The sequence below is a fragment of the Callospermophilus lateralis genome, chromosome 5 (assembly GCF_048772815.1).
Source record: "Callospermophilus lateralis isolate mCalLat2 chromosome 5, mCalLat2.hap1, whole genome shotgun sequence".
NCBI lineage: Eukaryota > Metazoa > Chordata > Mammalia > Rodentia > Sciuridae > Callospermophilus > Callospermophilus lateralis.
Window position 1 is genome coordinate 154,598,570 of NC_135309.1, and position 8,830 is coordinate 154,607,399.

Sequence of the window (8,830 nt, forward strand, 5' to 3'; positions counted from 1 at the left end):
CAAGTGTATGAAATATGATATGTCAAGAGCTTTGTAATGTTTTGAACAACTAATAAAAAAATAAAATAATAACTTTTTGGCAATGAGGACTGGATCAAGTGGCTTTGTTCCTTCATGAAAGGCTGGTACATCAATGCATCATGGGTCCATATACGTATCCATGTACCTTTGCTCTCTATTTGTGTTCTTCTTTGTTTTAATGATTCTCAGGCTCACCCATTTTCCTTTGGGTGTTTTTTATTTTCCCATTCTTTATGATAAACCTTTTGCTTTTCTTAACATTAAGCATGGAGAAATAATTTTAAAAATGATATTCTGGAAATTTGATCTTAAAAATCAGTAACAAAGGGTTAAATGTTGTGATGGGGACTGAAGTTGTAAAATATCCCATCTTGCTCCTTCCAAGCATAGGGGGACATTTCTAATCCTGTTATTTATAGTTTGCAGGGCTGTGCGACCAATTCTGGACAACGGGTTGGGAGGGGGAAAAATAACTTCATAACTTTGGGGCCAAGCATGTTCTTTCCAATGCAGGACCCTCAGCTCACACTTTCCCTGTGTTACGGAATCTGGTGAAGGAACAGTGAATTGTCTGTGTCCCTGGGTCCCCACCGGAGAATGTGGGTGATATGGAATAGAGCTACCTATCAACCATGACGGACACCCAGAGTGAATGAGAAGTAAAGTGAGGTTCTTTCAGGCACTGAGATGCAGGGCTGTATGATACCACAACACAGTTTGATAATAAAGACTAATACGGATGATGAGAGATATGGAAAATACCAGCTTTCTTGATTATCTGGACATCTCTTCTAGAGAGATATAAACATGTGCATTCCCTTCTTAGTACAAAATACTCTTATAAAATGATTCAGAGAGGAACAAATATCTGTCTTTACTTTCTGTTTTTCTGTATTAATATTGAAGATAATTTTTAGTGACCCAAATTCTTTTTCCCAATGTCCTTCAACTAAAACTGTCTCTCTTTCTTTGTCAAATATATTTTGTATGGAAATACTTCATAGCCTACATTTAATATAGACATAAAACATGTGTATGGCAAACTCACTTTGAGAATGTCTGTCAAATCCAGTAAAGTGCTATAATGCTATTCATGAGACAATGATGCTTAATCTTTGCATAATTTGTAATTTTTTAGCAACATTAATCATCCAGAAAGAAAGAAAATAATCCCCATAAAATTTTACTATATTATAAAACTATACTGTAGTTTTTACTTAAATATTTTATGATATATATCTTGGTTACAATAAAGAGCAGTATTTTAAGGAACCTATTTAATCTTAGTATGAATGTCAATGAGAAAAATTGAAAATGCCTATATTAAGCAGATAATACACTTAAGCATTAATAGGGCAAGTGGTCCCAACTAAATGAGTGCAGAATCATCTTATCTACATTTATACCAAATATATATATATATATATATATATATATATATATATATATATATATATATATATATAAAATTACCAATACTTATAGAGTACATAGAATATATATGATTGTTATTAACACAAAATTAGAAATGACAATATGCTAAATCTTTCAACTGGAACCATTTGCACAATTTTTGCTTAATGTGTTTTTGTTGTATGCTCATGGATTAAATCTCTCCTCCTTGTGTAGAGAAAGCCATAACTTTTTTGTCAAACTTCTTTAAAGAATGATGTTCCTCAGGATGCACATAGGCATTCTGAGAAGAGGAAGGAGATTGATCATGTATGTCAGAGAGCAGATGTGAGCAGGTCTCTTGCAAGGAGCAGGGTATGAGCAGGGGCTCCCCAAACAGAACCTTGCAGAACACATGTCTTGGCCTGGATCTGCTCCTGCTGCCAGGTTTTGTTCCTTATCCCTGACCATTCCCTTTTGCCTTGCTCAGTTTCATTTTCAGGAGGCTTCGGTCCAACTCTGCTTTGGATAGATACACCACTTATTTTGTGACATATCTGCTGTGACTCTCCAGATTGGCTGATCACTCAGCACATTCCTGGAGTAGACCTATTTTCTTTCTTTCTTTTTTTTTTTTTAAAGTACACAATCACAGAGTATTTTGTTGTTGTTGTTGTTATTTGGTTGTTGTTTTTGTTTGTTTGTTGTTTGTTTTTTTTTTTTTTTTTTTTTTTTTTTTTTTTTTGCTTTCAAATGTGCTGCAAACAAATCTGATGGGAAAGAAAACACATTTGTAATAAAACTTTCAAGAGTGGCAACAATAACAACAGTCTTGTGATAATAACAACTTTATAGTGTGAGGGTTTTACTACTTTTCTGCCCAAAGAGGAAGCGGTTTTGACATTTCCCAAAATATATAAAAATATTTTCAAGATATTTGTGATCTTTCAAATAACACCAACAAATGGTCACCCTCTGGCAGGCTGAAGCCACCTGCAGGACTGTTGGAGAAGTACCAGCAGTCGGGCTAGTGTGAGTGATGTGTAGCCTGGAGATGGGAGAGTCTGCCTTCTCTACTCACAGCATTCTTGCCTCCCATGGAAAAATGGTTCTTAAATTGTATTGTTAAGTGTTACCTGAGGACCTTTTTATACATACCAAGTGGGGCTTCATGTTATGAAGAATCTGAAATCAGAGGTCAGGTATGCAGGTGAGCCATTTACATCTTTGGTTTCTCTCCAGAAGGTTCCATCTCCAGACGTAAGTAGTGCCTAACTCCACACCACGTCCTGGAGAAAGCTACCTGATGATGGGGTCGCTTGCCTATCTTTGGGGATAACTGGGCTGGTGAAGAGGTGTATGAAATCTTGCTATTTTCTACTGTACATTTGGCATCTTGGAGGCTCCATAACTGTGAAACGGTACACAGCCTCACTGCATTAGAAGGTTAAAAACTCACAATTTTAGTGTTAAAGAGGTTGGGGTCTAAAACCTAGCTCAGCCACATTGTAATCATATGATCTGAGACTTGTCATTTTGCCTTCTGAAACAGCTTCCCCATTGACAAAATGAAAAATTTAAGTCAAAACAAAGCAAACCCTCGTTATAACTCTTAAATAAACTGTTAAAACAACTAGGTTTATGATTACAATTAAAATAAAATACTTCAGTTGAAAGAACACTATAGCAATAATAGTACCCAGCATAGAGTACACATTTAAATAAATACATCTGCATTTCTCCTGTCACCTTACCTTTTTCCATGTTAAACCTATGTTATTGGCTTAACTCTGATTTAAAAAAAAAAAAAAAAAAAAAAAAAAAAAAAAGCTTTCCACTTGATTTTCACCTGAAGCAGTTCTGGAAATATTAAAGTTGACATTTTTCCTGGCTGCATTTTGACTGTCCAGTCAATTAACAGCCAGACTCAATAGTGTATAAATGCTGCTTGCAGTTATGTGTTCAGATCTCTAACACCAGAGAGTAGATATAGCTCTTCTTTCAAAATGCAGCAAGCCTCCTTGATGTGATGAGGTACCTGTGCTCTGTCTTTTCCAGCCAGTGGAACCGTAATTGCCCTTCATGGATGAGATGTTCTATCAAGTGGTATTCTACTTTCCAGGTGTAGTTGGAAAATAAACTCTTTAGCCTTCCTTTGGAGTCAGACCCCTGGTGGGTTCTGGTAATCCTGGGCATGGGGGAGACTGGCCAGCACAGGGGAATAATTGGTGTCCAGCTGTGACCGAACAAGGGAGGTCTTTTACATGTTCCTTTTCCAGTTTCTGCTAGCCAGAGGGTTTATGTCACAAAACAAAACAAACAAACAAACAAACAAAACTCCATAGAGGGCAGCCTCAAAATGGAAGCCGCAACAGCTGACCAGCAAAAGAGGCATGATTTCATCACGAGAGGCTGCCGACCCTCAGGGTGAAGGCAATCCACATTCTCCCTGCCTACAAGGGCACTAGCCACCAATAACCAGAGAGGCCATCTGAAAGAGGGTTCAAGGGTGCATGATGCCCAGGTGGACAGAGACATCTGTCCAGTGAATGATGGCACTGTGACAAACATTTTCACATCATCGTGTTGGATAATTAGAATAGACAGCCCATGCATGTATCCACAGCTGCCTGTGCTTTGGATGTGCTTAGGTACAATGCATGTACCCCTCCAGGCTCTCAGCATCAGGCTTTATACCTCATCTTCTAAGGAAGGTGGTCCACTGTTTCTCTTATAATGTCCTCCTCATGCATTTGCAAGATTCACATGATTTTGACATTCCTATAATTATTGATCCTCGGCAATGGTACCCTTGATGACAATGTACACAGAGAGCTCTCCTCCATCTGGAGATATTTTAACAGGAAGACATGGTCATTTTTTCACAGAAAGGACACTGAAAGTAGATAGTCTTGGAATTTTAAATTCTATTAAATATTTGCAGTCTAATACATGAAGAAATTTACACAAATTATCCTAGATTTTATCTCAGTCTTTTTTTTTTGGCAAATAGTCATGAAAATGCCCATATTAACAGCCATTGTAAGAATTTATTGATGTCTTTCTATGAAGTGTTTCTTAAAACACATGTTCCCGCTACCCCTTTCACAAAAAAATAAGTAACTTTGTCAGATGGGAGACGTGTTAATTTGCTTCACAATAGTAATCATTTTACTGTCTATATGTAACATCATTTTATACATCTCAGATATGCATGACACAATTTATTTTTATGTTTTAAAAAACTCATTGAATGTCAGTGATTTCCCCCCATTAGTAGGTGTAGAATGGCTAAAACTTTCTGCATTGCGGTCATTCATTAATCCATTAATATGTGATGGTTAGACTGAGGTCTATCATTTCATGGGAATACAGGCCTGCCAAGAAAGGGTGGGTCCTATGATGCTAAGGAAAATGTCTTTTCTTTAAGATGGCAAAACAGAAAGGTTTGAAGAAGCCCAGTGAGAAATCATGGTAAAGCAGGTCTCTCTTACCCAAGACTGAATCCTTGGGGATAACTGACAAGCTTATCATAAGCCTTATGCTTGAAATTACATACATGTGTCAAATTGCTCATTTTTTCAATAAACAAGTGCACAAAAGGAACCATCTGAGTGGAGAGTAGTGTGGTTCCTGCAATTTTTTTTTATCATTGAAACTACAAGAATATTTTGGAAAATAATTTTGCCTATGGTTTTTTAATTATATTTACCTAAATACTAATCATCTCCAATGAGTTGCTATCATTTGCTAGCTTAAGGTCCCAACAAGTATGAATGGCAAAATATTCTGTAAAAAATTAATCTACATTACAAGGAAATATATAAGAATAAGTGAAAGTGCAACCTAGTCTTACGTAATTCTGGAGGTGGGAGGAAACCTTGTTGCTGGGAGTGAGGACAATCTTCCAGCTTGGCTGGAGGAATTCAGGTAAGGAGAGAGGCACGGAGGACATTCTGACTTAAGGATGTCGAGTCAGAAGGAATTGTGAGGTTCCCTATGTTCAAGGAGCAGCTCTAATAAGGTCTTGCTGACTTCTCCTTACCCTCTCTCCAGGTAAGAGTTGTTTTCTATTTCAAAGTCCCTCCGAGAAAAATAAAGGGAGAAAACCCCACTATTTTAACCATCCAACCTCAAATGATGCTGCCCTTTGTAGCACAAGGGTCAGGACAATTTTCTTTAGTTAACCCCTGCCTCATTCTTGGTTAGAAGGGGAGTACTGGAGAGAGATTCTTGACACATTCACACCTTGATCACAGTTCTGTGATTGGGTCAGGTATCACATTTCCTTTACAGAATGAAGGAGTCACAGACTGGCCAAGGTGATACCAAAGAATGTAGGTAGAGCCTGCCCTGGCACAGGTCAGTGTCAAGATCCCCCATGATGTAGACAGAGGCAACTGAGGTGCTATCAGGCTGAATGGTTTACAAAGCACTTTACAGAAAGCATCATTTTTAGCATGCCTACACTCAAACCCCACAATTAGAAACTGATGTCTCTTGGTTTATTATTGAGTTCATATATTTTCTTATCAATTGATAATCTCTAAATATGAATTTGTTGATGATATCGGAACACTGAGAAGTTTGGCAGAAGGAGAAAAATGGAGAGACAAATGATAATTGGTATGATAACCTTTATGGGGCTGGCGTGGACTATCTACCTTTTTTTTACATCTCAGATATCCCTAAGAGATCTGTAAAAAAGAAGGTCTAGAAGAAGGCTGCAGAGCACAGAGATTAGATGCAGTGAAGATTATATTTCCTGAATGTTCAATTTGGCAGAAGACAAGCTGTACAGTCGTGGTCATGATTCAAGTCTACTGCTGCTCATATATCTAAGTTCAGCTGTTGCCTTGTCTCAGTTAAAATGAGTCATGCATCAATTTCAGGCAGACCGTGGTGAGAGGAGGAGCATGGGGCAATAAACCCAATTCATGTGCACCCGTTTCAGGTTGGAGTATGCCTGAGTGCTGACCAAGGTTTCCTGTGGGGAGTAGAAAGGAAAAAAAGAAAAAAGAAAAAAGCTGAAGCTATTGCACTGTTGGTAAACAGTGATGATATTTTTCAACTGGGAGAAATTCTTAATGTATGCCATGGGATTCTGTTTGCCATTTTTAAGCAATTGCTACACGTCATACATTGTGTGAGGAACAACAACCACTATGAAGGTGATATTTTTTAATATCCATTTTAGATATAAAGGAATTTAATGGTGAATGGAATTGTGAAAGTTCACACAACTAAAAACACAGTACTAGCGTGTGTTAGTCAGTTTTCCATTTCTGGGACACAATACCTGAGCTAATCAGCCTAACACCAGCTCATGGCCACTTGGCCCTGAGGCTCTGGGCCTGTGACAGCATAGTGCATCAGGGTACATGTGTGGCAGAGGAAGCTTGTTCACCTATGGTGACTGGAAGCAAAGAGAGAGAGGAGCTAGGATCCCAATGTCCCCTCGGGGCAAGCCCCAGTGACCAGCTTCTTCCCAGCAGGCCCCATATCTTAAAGGTTCCACCTCCTCCCTCCAGTACTCCAGTATCACAGGCTGCAGCCATGCCTCTACCCCCCGGGCCTTCCGGGGACATTTCTGATCCAAGGATAGCCTGTGACTACATGGCCTCAAGACCTCATGCCTTTTCCCTTTGGCTTCAGGTGAGATTCAAGATCCATCTTGAAAGTGGAACTGGGAAAACTGGCTGATGAACAGGATTTGGTGAAAGAAAGAATGAGAAAGGTGAACATTGACAGGGAGAGTCTTGAGGTGAGCGGGGAGAGCTACTGTTTCCTGAGATGGAGGAAAATTGGGAAGGTGCACCTTACAAGGGAGTGGAGACTGCTTGTTGCTTACTACTTTTCAGGTGCCTACGAACTATTGACTTGAGATGCACATAGGAATTTGTCTCCAGGCATTGTGACTCTGAGGAAAAGTTCAGGGCTGTGGATCTAAGTTTGGTGTCATCAGTTTTAAAATGTCACTGCTATCCAAGGGACTTTGTGCAGTGACAGAGGGAGTGAATGCAAATAGAGAAGGGCCAGAGGACCACCGCGCTTAGGGCATAGTGTTTTGGAGGTCATGAAGTATTAGGACTTGAAGTGTGTCACTCCTTCCAAATTCATACTGTGGAAGCCCTATACCCCAATGTGATTGTATATGGAAACAGGACCTTTAAAAAAGTAATTAAAATTAAATAAATTAATCACGGTGGAGCTCTAGTCTAGGAAGACCGGCACACACAGAAAAGACACACCAGAGATTCATCCTCACAGTGGAAAGGACATGTGAGACCAAAGCAGAAAGAGAGAGGCCTCAGGAGAAACCAGACCTGCCCACACCTTGGCCTTACAAGTCTGGACTCCACAACCGTGAGAGAATAAAATGTGTTTAAAGTACCCAGCTTGTGGCATTCCATTATAGCATCCCCAAATGGTCTAAGGCTCGTTTTGTTATTTAAACATGAGTGGATTAAATTTTAACTTGTAAATTTAAGGGCAGAAATCTGTTTGTGGTAATATATTATAGACAATGCTATATGAAACATCATGCAATTGAGATTTGGAAAGTCATCTTTGAATCATTTTATTTTTTCCATCTTGGGAGGAAAAATCCATTTCTTTTTCTTCCTTTTCTTGTTAGTATTTTTTTCTCATATTATTATTTTATGCAAATAGGCCTGGTTGAGATTTTGATGAACAATTAAGGCCAAACCTACATATCGGTGTCAAAGAAGTAATTTTCAAATCCCAGTGCTCAGCTTGGGGATTTGCAAACAAATTATCAAGCAGTACCAAAAATTACCTTTGCTGTCTGGAAAAAGACTGTTAACTCATACTACGCACAGAAGTGACAACTGCTAATTATATGGGAATATTTCAACTTAATGAAGGAAGAATGAAGTTGGCATCCTTATCTTAACATCCTTCCTATCCCCTGCTGGTTTGATGTCCTAATCTACTGGGGAATTTTTTCTCTTGTTTCTAGACAGAAATAGCCCAATGAATATGCATTAGAAAACTCACCAGAATGTTTATAAATTTAACATTTACAAACTACCTTTCCTTTAAAATTATATTCATGCTGTCTTATCTCTTTTCTTTGAAGAAAAGTCTGAAAAAACAGACACAAGCAACAGAGAACAAGCAACACCACCAGAAGTTCCCAGAGCCTCAGGTAAGTGACCAGGAATGTGCTGCTGTGTGCGAGTCCTTAGGCAAGGGAATTCCATAGTCTGGATATCTTCCTGATCCAAAAGCATAATGGTGATGGCTGAGGTTTAAGAGATAGTACTGAAGAGCCCTTGCATACACCATCAAGTTATGACAAACACCTTCATGTAACAGAAATACAAACCAATGGGAAATATGTGGAAAGCTGATGTTCTCAGGCTACAGGGACTGGAATTGCAGCAGCCCATGA